General features: G+C 38.5%; 1 protein-coding gene across 1 annotated transcript in view; it reads right to left on the bottom strand.

Annotated features, from left to right (window-relative positions):
• adarb2 (adenosine deaminase RNA specific B2 (inactive)) overlaps positions 1-12,910 on the bottom strand; it is a 475,247-nt gene that overhangs the window by 202,405 nt on the left and 259,932 nt on the right. The gene's annotated exons all lie outside the window — the stretch shown is intronic.

The raw sequence follows: 12,910 nt of genomic DNA, 5'->3' as shown, positions 1-12,910 counted from the left end.
TTTCGTAATTTTAGGTTAAGGTGGGCTTCCCTTGCAGTCTATGAGAAATTGCCACTGAGATATATATATATATATATATATATATATATATATATATATATATATATATATATGTATGTATATACTTCTTGGATTTTTTTTTTTTTTTTTGCCACTTATGGGAAAGGAACCAAATATGGTAACTTCATTAACCTTGGTTTTCTACGTAACAATAAAACTTTTTGGAAAAATGTCACAAAAGTAAAAAAGTCTTATGTCCTTCAATAACACACTAAGGCTGAAAACTTTATTTCAAAGTATTTCTATGAGTGTCATATAAAGGGTTAAAAAATATGACATTGTTAAGAGAAAAGCCGTAGCTCAAGGTATCTTTTTTAATCATTATTCATTGATAGGTACTGTACAGTATATATAAGCAGATTTCGATCAGCAATCAGCGCAATCTATTCCGACTTTAAAAAAAAACAACTGTGGTTAATTCCAGTAAATCTCCTTTCTTGGACCTTTGGCCAGAGAGCTACAGGCAGCTACAAAAGCAAGGAGAAGAGTTGAAAGTTCGACTCGAGCAACTTCTTTGAGGATAGACTGGATTCTATGAAAACCTTATAAACCAGTATCATGCAGGGATGGAGTGGAGGGTAAACACACCCGAATTCAGCTGCATAAATAGAGCTTATCATCCTTTCAGGCTGGCATAAAGCATCAGGACTGAAACTCACAGATAGAGAAACTGGAATAAGCCGTCGACAGAAGAGGTTTTGGGCAGCAATCACAGCACATTTCAGCTAAAGATAAAAAACAACTAATGAAGCCAAACATGACTTGAACGTCACACGGGAGTAGAAGTATCTTTTCTTCTGAGGGGGCATCATACGAGTCTTATCCACAACTACTCCAAATCGTTTTCATTCACCCAAGCCTCCCACCCTGCTATCACCTTCTGGAGCCGCCGATCCACCAGCGAACAGTTCTCTTCCCACCTCAGTCGCGCCTAAATGAATGATGAGTAATCGCGTAGGAGAGTGAGGTCATTATCGAGATGAGGAAGTTGAATTGGAACACCGGAGGCTTCATTTGTGCCGCATTCACCACTTCTTTTGACTTTGAAGTACGCGGCACACCTGACTCGAGGTGGTGTTTTGACTCATTTCCGTTTAGTCTTTTGGAAACCAAAGCAGGCTGATATATTCTGAGAAGGGCCTCTACAATACTTCCTGAAATGCTTGATGGAAGCAAAGTGGGAAGCAGTGGGATAAGGTGGTGCTTGAGTGTGTAGTTTGTGTAATTACTTGTACAGAATTTCTCTTTGCAGGTGGAGGTTGGAGAAAGGTAGGTACTGTAGGTATGTTTTATGATACGATACGGTGCTTCTTCTTCATGGAATGATTTAAAGAAATTGTCAGAACTTGTTACTTTGGGGGAAATTAAGTCCATTCTAACATTGATTGATGCTCTTAACCCTTTAAGTGCCAAAGTTGCAATATTGCAACAGGCAATGTAACTGAAAGAAACAGACCATAGCTCCAGATAGAGTTGCCAAATCTTGTTACCACTTCCCAACAATAAATGGCGGACATGTGAGCCTTCAATCCTAAAACCATTTCAGGGTATGTTTCAATTCCAAGTGAAGAAGAAAATCCAGTTTGAAAGGTGTGGTTCTGAGGTGGTTTAGTAAGTAAGTAAATAAGTAAAGTTTATTTAGTTTTAGTCTAGGGATGCACCGATACGAGTATTGGCTTTTTAAAGACATATTACTGTTATTGTGGATAATATTACAATTTACAACTACCTACCTACTTATTTACATCTACCAGATTGTGAAGAAAATGCATATTTTTAAAATTTGTTTATTTTTCAACACAAATGTATAAAGATAAACTCTTTAAAATCTGTAGAAGCTTTCATGTTGCAGGTTTGACCCAGTATTGTTCAAAAGCTGTTTTTCCATTAACTGTCAAGCAAATCTAAAGCAAATTTCTGAAAAGCTGCAGAAAAAAAATGTGTTTGGAATGTAAATGTGTTTGGAATTAATTAATTTGGCTGTGTAATATCATCACAAGGCGATACAAGCAACGTTACACATTGCTGTTGTAAACAAAATAGAAAAATGTACTTGTAATGTATCTAAATGCACAAAATCCAAACCTAAAACAGTGCTTTGCAGCGTTTTGCAATTATTTAATTGCAGACTGGCAAAATTGCGCAGCTCCATATTCAAAGTAAACAACAATTCAGTTAAAACAACTGCTTAAACATGTTCTTTTATTCAATATGTGCTCAAATGAAGTCAAAATTTTAACTTTTGCCTGTAAAATATTCCTTAATTGGCCTACACCCACACTGAGTCAACATTTTCATGCGTCTGTCTTTATTTCAGTGGTTGTTATTCATCTTGTCTGCACTGGACCTCCATGACACCAGGCACGGTTGCTAGGAGACCTGTGACTCAACTCCAAAGTCTCACAACATTATATGTTTTTCGTTATTTCGTTATTTATTTATTAAAATAGAGGTGTTTTTGTGTGTGAAAAGACGTCAAACTCACTTGGCAGCCTAGGCACCCTTCTGTTTCCTGCCTAAAATGAATCACTCTATAATTTCATTTTCTTTGATCTGAAGTAGATGGCTGCTATTTCTAGGGTGATACCGCACATTCAATCATTTCTAGCTGGTGTAAGTTTCTAAAGCAAACAAAGACAGTGTCGTGATACCCTCCCTTGTGTAGGTGAAAAGATTTTTTTTTTTTCTTAAAAGGGAGAAGTTCTTATAAGGGGGGGAGGGGGGCGTTAAAGGGAATGTGTAAGTCTTCTGCAGAGTAAATAATAGGATCAGAGATGTTATCCGCTGTCTGTGTAGGCAAAGCATTTTGCTTCTGGTGCATGACCCAAAACAGACAAGCCCATGAAATGGAACACCAGCTTAGTATTGCTCTAGTAGACTCCAACGAGTGGAAACAAATGGAGTTTGGCACTGCTACCAAACATAGCTGTGTATGATACAGTGTGTCCTAAATGCTGCCTGACAGTAATGCAAGCCTGAGTTTCAGATACACTCAGCGATACAGAGGAAAACAGGAAAAGCTCGTGTAAAATCAGCCTGAATGACACAGCGGTAAATACCATTAAGAAACACAACATGTTAAAGGTAATTAGAGTTTCATTAACGGGGATCGTCAAGTCGGTGCTGGCCTCGTGACGGCCACCTCTGCTCTGTGTTATTTCCTCTTCCCGCCCGCCTCCGCCCTGTGTTCGCACATCTCTAAGCTCCTCCACCTGGCTGCCTGTCGGCCTGCCTGTCACACCCACTATCGACCTATCAATCTGGGAGTGTGTCCGCCTGCGTGCGGCGATAAGAAGCCGTGGGTGTCTGTAGCCCTGACACCAGCTGATTTATGCCGGCCTCTTTCCCTTTAGGACGCCGATTTGCGAGAAAATCCCCCAAACGCCTCATGCTGACTTGGTGTGCGCGGTGGCGTATCTGTTTGTCTGGTTGTTTGCATGTGCTGCACTGTGCCACCATCATCTGTCAAAACAAAGATGACAGGGAGCCGTAGACTTTTTTTCTGTGTTATTGCTATATTTCACTCAAACCTGATTTAATGTTTACTGCGTTTTGATAACAATGTAAAGGTATTCACTTAAAGAAAGATGTTACAGTGTCTTCCACCTACCAGATTTGTAAAAATCAATATGCAATAAAACATAAATGAGTAAAAGAACAATGTATTGCTAACTCAACTTAAAACTTGATGACTTTCCCTCTAAAGGAAGGCCAACTTTTGATCTTTAGTTAAAAATTCATGTGAGAAACAGCCTAAAATCTGTTTCTGTGAGTGTGGGAATGTGCATGTTTCATGTTCTATTTAATCAATCAATTCAGACGATTCAGGCACCGATCATTGTTTGTTGTTAAATCACAAAATTCTACCTGCAAATACACATAAGTATGATGCTTATTAATATCTTTAGATTATATTGTCTTAACCCAGGGGTCCCAAAGTGGGGTATGCGTACCCCCAGGGGTATTTGGAAGAAGCCCGGGGGGTACCTGAAATTAAATAAGACATCATGTATTAAATACAAAATAAATAATGATAATTAATGCTGAAATATAAAAAAACAATAAATACATTTATATAATAGTTTTATTGTCAATCATCTTGTTTAAGCTTTGGTAACATTTAAAGGACATTTCTATTATATATTACTCAAAATTAGTTAATTTGAGTAGCAAAGTAATACTTTTTGTTGTTGAAAGGTTCATTTATTAATTAATGACCAATTTATTTTTCTTATCAATGAAAGAATGCGCTTTTCAGTTTACATTTTGCCAACAACATTTAGTTTAAAAAGGTTATTTTTTATATATCCCAGTTAAATATATGTTATTGTTTACAAAGTTTTGAAAATATTAACAGACACCTTTAGTGCAGGAACAAATTTTGCCAAAATTTGTTTTCAATCAGAAAATGCTGAAGCGAGAATTGGGGGTACTTGGCTAAAAAAAAAGTGTATTTCAGGGGGTACTCCACTGTGAAAAAGTTTGAGAACCACTGTCTAAATCTGATCAGTTACAGCTCAAATAAATGATGTATATGATTCTGATGCTTTGACTGAAAACACTGTTGGCATCAAAGATGGAAAGATGTTCTGTTTTGGAAGAGACATAAACTCTGCATTTGCACTGGAGCTGCTTTGGGGGTTTGCTGCTTGAAGTCACTTTCTAAATAAAGACTTCAGTATTTATCTATTTAACTGTTTCTTTTATCTGACATGAGTAAAATATAAGAATCTGTTTTACCTTGCCCACTAAAAGAAGATAATATGAACCTAATGAAACTATTCAGCGTTTTTCTGCATCAAATTGAAAGTTAGTTAAATAAATCACATATCTCCTGCCATCATTTTACCCTACATTCAAGTAACTTTGGACATTTTGTAAATATTGGGAGAAACAGATGTATTTGGTCCATAAAAAAATATATAAAAAGACAAATTATTAGAAATTGGTTTGGTTGTTTTACAAACTAGTGATGATAGATGGGTATTCTGATTACATTTTGTTTAATAATGAAGCCAATTTCAGTTAAATACATATCTGCACTCTGTAGCTCGACACAGAATAGTGTCATATCATCTCTATTTATAATATTCTCTTCATATGGAGGAGGAGGAAGCTTTTCGCGTGAAATATAGCCATACTTTGGAGCGTTTCTGTCTCAGTGCCATGTTGGCTACGTTCTAAACCAGGGGTGTCAAACTCATTTTAGTTCAGGGGCCATATTCAGCCTAATTTGATCTACACTCAAAAAAATAATTAAGCCAAAAATGTTGACTTTATGTATTTCAATTACATGTAAATTTTCCATGTAATTTTATTACATAAGTTTAATGTAAAGAGTTGCATTTAACACAATGTTTTCTCTATCATATTAAGTCAATATAAATAAATTAAATACCTTCAGTCCGATTTGCTTTAGTTAATGCAAACTTTTACATAAACTGTGTTTGACTGTGACGCTCAGTGTGATCTAGTTAATAAAGTTTACTTTATTTGTTTAGATTCACTTTATACTAAGCATATTCACATTATGTTTGACTTTTTCGGATAGATAAACTTTAAATTTCATATATTTCAGTTACATTTTACTTTAAAATATTACTTCATGTTTATTAGAGCCAAGAATAATTTTTTTGAGTGTACAGTGGGCCGAACCTGTAAAATAATAACAGTGAAAAAAGTAAAATTATATTACGATCAGGTTTACATCTACATAGCTTCCTTAAAAATCTAATTAACATGAACAACTTGAATTGTCTTGAGAAAAACAAGTGCAATTTTAACAATATTATGCCTCGGTTTATCAGTTTATCATTTACACATGTGTGTTACAATCACACAAAACATTTAGTAACAGGCAGAATATTGGTAAAATTGCATTTACTTTTCTTAAGACATTTCTGTTTGTTCATATTTGTTCAGGTTATTCACGTTTTTTGTAAAAGTATAGTTTGGTAATGTAAACATTTTCATGTAATTTTACTTTTTTACACCAAAAAGCACAAAAAGAGAATTTGGGGTTGTCATTATTTATAGGTTATTCTGATAATATTTTACTGGTCTGACCCACTTGAAATCTAATTAGACTGTATGTGTCTGTATGTGGAACCTGAATTAAAATGATTTTGACACCATTGGTTGTTAATATCTTCAGTGTAATTTTTGCATTTCACAAATTCAACCCGTGGGCCGGATTGGACCCTTTGGTGGGCTGAATTTGGCCCCCGAGCCGCATGTTTGACACCTGTGTTCTAAACCAAAACAATGCAGCGTACGTGTGACGTCATCACGCATGTCCAACTAAGGCACAATCGATAAGAAGAATCGTTAAGTGGGCAGGCAAACGATTCCAAGGAATTAATCTATTGGGAACCAGTTCTCAAAAAGAACCAGTTCTCGATTCCCATCCCTAAATACCATATACCAGTGGTTCTCAACCTTTTTTCAGTGATGTACCCCTGCGAAATATTTTTTCAGCCAAGTACCCCCTAACCAGCGCAAAGCATTTTTGGTTGAAAAAAATGACTTAAAACAGAGTGCTGAGCCATCAGTGTCTGATTTATTAAACTTTGGAACTCCATTTGTAGTGGTCTCTCTTGAACTATTTGGAAATAAAAAGATAGAACTAAAAAAAGAAAGAAATAATTAACTTAATTATAAATAAAGATTTGTGCACATAAAAATAATTATCAACATAAAATGTCCTCCTTTGGGATCATAGTAAAGATCTGTTCTCAAAAACATAGCATAACATAATAATCTTCAAGATACAGCCGGAATTTTGCCGGCTCTGGTTTGGTCCTCTTTGCCATTTGTCCCTATGTGTTTTCAAAAGAATTACGCTTCAACCACGACTCCATTGTTTGAGTTTTCAAGTGATTGACAGGTGATGCTAGGTGGCATATGACAGGTTGGGTCGAACCATTCTGGTATGGGGGAGACTCTGGGTTTTTAGGATGATGAAACTGAATAGCCTACTGAATATAAAATTCATTTTATGAACTTATACAGGGTGCGGAAGCAAAATTTACAGTGAACATTTAGTTGTTTTTTCTCAGCAGGCACTACGTCAATTGTTTTGAAACCAAACATATATTGATGTCATAATCATACCTAACACTATTATCCATACCTTTTCTGAAACTTTTGCCCATATGAGTAATCAGGAAAGCAAACGTCAAAGAGTGTGTGATTTGCTGAATGCACTCGTCACACCAAAGGAGATTTCAAAAATAGTTGGAGTGTCCATAAAGACTGTTTATAATGGAAAGAAGAGAATGACTATGAGCAAAACTATTACGAGAAAGTCTGGAAGATACTATTAAAGAAGAATGGGAGAAGTTGTCACCCGAATATTTGAGGAACACTTGCGCAAGTTTCAGGAAGTGTGTGAAGGCAGTTATTGAGAAAGAAGGAGGACACATAGAATAAAAACATTTTCTATTATGGAAATTTTCTTGTGGCAAATAAATTCTCATGACTTTCAATAAACTAATTGGTCATACACTGTCTTTCAATCCCTGCCTCAAAATATTGTAAATGTTGCTTGCCCACCCTGTATATTTTCCTGAAATATTTAATTAATTTAATAATTATTTTTAAAGGATTCTTGCATGGATGCTACTTTTTAAATATATTTTAAAAATCTCACGTACCCCCTGGAGTGCCTTCACGCACCCCCAGGGGTACGCGTACCCCCATTTGAGAACCACTGCCATATACTCTCTGCTACTTTTATCATAGAAGATGATAAAAATAAAGTATATTGAGAACACAATAATGCCTGTAAACCCTGTCACTGACCATGGGACAGCTGTAAAGTGTCCTCAGCTACTCTGTTCTGACTCCATCTACGAGTTACCAGAGGGTAACTGTCACCATCTCTCCAAAAGCCACTCTGAGAAAACCCGAGAGCTCCAGGATTGACTGGGATCAAGGGTGCTAACAGGAATCTGAAGGGTGGATTGTAGCTGAGGAATATGGACCCACTGGGCGGCGTTCAGAACCTGCCTTTACAATAGGTTACCCTGCTCTTAACGCTCTCATCCCTCCTTCATTTGCTGTTTGCTTTCTAAAACGTTGCCACTGTTTCTAGGACAAAACACCTGGCTGCAATGACACAGGATAACAACACGGCTCAGATCTGTTTTGGCTTCTGTACAACTCTGTTGATAGAATGTATATTCAACACACCCAGAGCCTGTTTGCTGAGATAATTAAATTCTCAAAGGATGCGAGGAGACGCAACACGTAAATTAATTTGAGCTGCAGCAACAGACAGGATTTATGCCGCTTTGGCGGGAGCATTCACTTCCAGAACAAATAAATGGGATGTTTTTGAAATTAATTACTGTTCCAGTGCGCCATTAAAGAGTATCAGCTATCAGATGACTTTGAAATACACACTTGGCTCTTTTGATGTGTTAATGATGACAAAGGAAACCACCCTCCCTACCACAGAGGAGTCAGACAAAGAGAAGAAGGGAAACAAATAGCTCGAGAAAAGGCGAAAAAGGAAAACGCAAAGTGCATTGATGAGCAATGATGAGCACATAGGGGAATGAAAAGCAGAGAGTAAACGTCTAAACTCATAAAATAATGTCTATTTTATATCTAACCCATTAATATGAAGGTTATGGCCTTCATGGTTCAGACACTAAAACATTTCTGTTCCTGTTTTTATTCCCCATTCACCATCCCTGAGAAGGTTTGAAGTGGAGGTTAAGATCCTGCCTTAGGCTCATTCAGTCTACTCTAAAAAATACAAGCTTCATTCACTTCAAATGAAGCAACACGCCTCTGAATGTAGGCCAGAATTACAGCAGATATGACTGATTGCGGCTCAGTCTCTCCACTGTTGTAATGTAGGGCTGGATTTAATAGCCTGGCTGTTAATCCATGTCAAGGAAGGCAGAAAAAGGGCCATTTGACATGGGCTAACTTCCCTCTGTAATTAGAAAACCTCATTAAGTTCATTAAGTCATTCCTTGTGTTGGGGGATTTGTTTTACATGCGCCGCCAACAGACTCAGGCCACCGCTAGCAGAATGTAGGCTAAGTGAGGCTGTATTTAGAGGGTGAAATACTGTTTCGGGGAGACAAAAACACTTGGAAATAGATGAAAACAGGCTCAAAATGCTAGGGAACACCTTAACCCTTATTTCGGGCAAGTGACTATTTTTGGTAATTTCCACATACATTACAAGACAGTGACAGGTGTGGACAATGAGGCAACAATCCCAGGTCAAATGTGGTCTAAAGGGTCTGCAAGGTCCACTTCTGCATGAACAGTGAGTGTACCTGCTTTGTTAGGTACCATGAAGTAATGGTACTAATGTAAGGAATGATGTTCAAATGTGTGTGTTGACAGGTGTCTCCTTTATTATAAAAGGGAAGTGGACTGTGTGTGTGTGTGTCTCAGGCATCACACAAAATCTGGAAAGACCTGACTGCTGCAGTTTGGCATACTTCTGTATTTTTGGTCAACAAAGAGACTAGCAAAAACGGCAAGTTGATGGGACCAATATTTTGGGAGATAGTCATTTTGGAATACAATAGCCTTGCCCAAAATCATAGAATCATAGCACTGAATGGGGGTACCTAGCAACAGATAAACAATAGGGCCACATTGCCATGGTGTCAGATTTCATGTGGAGAAACAGAAATGCCAGCTGAGATGTTATTCAACTGAAAATGCCAGACAGTAAAGGAATGAACTGTGTCTGAGGTAAGTTTATTATCTACCACATCTGGAACCCTTATGTCAGAGTGCGATTTGTCAAAGGGGGGGGGGGGGGGGGGGTGTTTGTTTTGTTTGTTTGTTTGTTTGTTTGTTTGTTTGTTGTTTGTTTGTTTGTTTTTGGGGGGGGTTATATTTGTGGGGGTGTGGTCTGTAACTGATGCAACTAATGCTGGCGTGAAACGAAAGCGAAACGTTACATACTTTCAACATCCAACTCGGTTCTATTCCTCTATTATACAGCGGATCTTACACGAAATTTTCACAACTTCTAATCTGTATCCACTGGACACACAAATGCTGGGCCCCATGAATTTGTCACGTTTACCGCCCCCTTTACGGCACCCCAGCGCATGGGGACGTTTGCAAATTCTGAGACTGCCGACAGTTTGGTTCAGGTGAACGTTAGTGACAGTAATGTAGTATATACAGGGTGGGGAAGCAAAATTTACAATATTTTGAGGCAGGGATTGAAAGACAGTGTATGACCAACTAGTTTATTGAAAGTCATGAGAATTTATTTGCCACAAGAAAATTTCCATAATAGAAAATGTTTTTATTCTATGTGTCCTCCTTCTTTCTCAATAACTGCCTTCACACGCTTCCTGAAACTTGCGCAAGTGTTCCTCAAATATTCGGGTGACAACTTCTCCCATTCTTCTTTAATAGTATCTTCCAGACTTTCTCGTAATAGTTTTGCTCATAGTCATTCTCTTCTTTCCATTATAAACAGTCTTTATGGACACTCCAACTATTTTTGAAATCTCCTTTGGTGTGACGAGTGCATTCAGCAAATCACACACTCTTTGACGTTTGCTTTCCTGATTACTCATATGGGCAAAAGTTTCTGAAAAGGTATGGATAATAGTGTTAGGTATGATTATGACATCAATATATGTTTGGTTTCAAAACAATTGACGTAGTGCCTGCTGAGAAAAAACAACTAAATGTTCATTGTAAATTTTGCTTCCCCACCCTGTAGGTGGAAGAAAACTGTCACAACCTGCCTGTTATTTCAACTGGTTGGTTGTCTCCCCAGAGGATGAAATTCATTGAACAGAAGTAGGGATGCAAAAACCAGGGGGAGGGTTAATCCCCTCATCCCCAGCAACAAATTGCACCTTGCCTCTTTTTACCTTATGTGTGTTTTTCTTGTATTTTTTTAAATATACTTCTTGCGTTTTTTTTTTTGTTTTTTTTTTTTGCCACTTATGGGTAAGGAACTGAATATGGTAATTTCATTGAACTTGATTTTCTTCATAGCAAGAAAACATTTGGAAAAATTTTACAAAAGTAATAAAGTCTTGTTATGTCCTCCAATAACACACTATAATCTTTTATTTCAGAGTTTTTCTATGAGTGTCCTATAAAGGGTTAAAATAGAAGAAACAACACTCAATTGTTGTATTATTCTGCACCTTTTCTGCCCCATACATCATTTTTTTTCACTCAAGACTCAGTTCTGCAGCTATTTAGTCTCCAAAAGCGAAGAGGACTATGATGGTAGCAGCACTTTGATGGGGAAGGATATCAGTGTGACACGTTCCTGAAAGGCCCTTTGTCTTGGCTATTTATCGGAGGCCTTGAGCACACAGAGGGAGGGGGAATACCTTGTGAGACACAGTAACAAATGAGGAGACGCCACCGCCAGAGGTCCTCTGTTTTTTTTTTTTGTTTTTTTTTTTCAGTTTTGGCTCCCGGACCCAGTGATTCCAATTTGGGTGTCAGTGAGAGCAGCGATTCATCATTGGCTGGATTACTTAGTGGGCCGAGAGCAGAGGGCTATTCATCTCTCCAGCTGACACAACCCCGGCCAGAGAGACACCACGCTGCCACCGCTACCACCGCCACCGCCGCCGGTACCACTGCTGCCACTGCTGATGTCCTGAAAAACATGCTCACGTGTTTACGAGTGCACTACATCATGGTGTTCATTGAGACTCAGGTGCAGGAGAGTTAACTGTTTAGTGTTTGGAAACTGGGTCGACCTCCTGCAGTTGCTAAGTGTTGCCAAAGGTTAAACCATTGTTATGTGTTTCATGAAAAATGGCTCTTTTAAAACAAGTGCAAAAAAAAATAGTGTAACACACACACACACACACATCTGCTACTGCCAGATTTGTGGGGGTACACAAATTCACACAAGGATTAAGTATATACAGTTAAAACAGTGTATCAACAGTGTGAATAAATGCTAACGTGACTACGGGAAGTAAACATTTTAGTTTTATTTCAGTCATTTTTACTATAATCAATATGTTTCAACAGATGTGAAGACCCAATATGCTCTTGTTTGTAATAAGTGAATAAATTACATGTGTTTCTCAATTTAAAGCTATACCTGGCGATGTGGCATTTCTCAAAGCACTTAGTAAAAGTTTGAACATGAACAACCCGCCTCCCTCCAAAGCCCCGCCCCCTTCCCTCTGCCTGAGCTCTGAGGCTCCTCCTCCTCTCTCCTCCTCTCATCTGATGCGCGATGGAAACGGAGGAGGAAGCAGAGGCGGAGGTCCGGTCCGTTTTGGCGTGTCCGCGGACCCCTCCCTCAGTAATCAGATGCATCATCCACCTGCCGCGGGCCCGCGGCTCCTGTTCCATCAGTAGACCTGGTCTGTGCAGTACTGGGTCAGTGTCTTCACTGCAGTGCCCAGGGGATGGGCGCGCACACTGTAAACGCGCGGCCTCCGCGAATTTTCCGTGGACATTTGAAGTTTCATAGTCCATACAATTATCATCCTACATCATCTTACATGTGTGACACCATGTACATGTACCTGTATGAGTCCCACAGTCATAAAAGCTGAGCTTTATGCAGACCTGTTCAGTCCAGTACAGCTGACTTCCGGACTTTTATCTCCATCCTTCATTCATCAGACTCCCATTTGTGCCCCTCAGTTGATGTTTCTGTTCATAAATCCGTTTAATCCCTTCCACATGTGCATGTCAGTTCTATCCAAACACATCCTAGACAGTAGACTGTGGTCAGTGACAGGAGGAGCAGCGCCAGTGAAGCGTCAGATTCAGAGGGACACATATCGGATGCGGAGACGGCAATAATGGATCGGATGCTGGACGGCCGTAATGGATGATTGACAGGAGGCTCAGTCAGGTT

This window comes from Sphaeramia orbicularis, chromosome 20 (genome assembly GCF_902148855.1).
Source record: "Sphaeramia orbicularis chromosome 20, fSphaOr1.1, whole genome shotgun sequence".
NCBI classification, from domain to species: domain Eukaryota; kingdom Metazoa; phylum Chordata; class Actinopteri; order Kurtiformes; family Apogonidae; genus Sphaeramia; species Sphaeramia orbicularis.
This window is presented reverse-complemented; position numbering and strand designations above follow the sequence as displayed.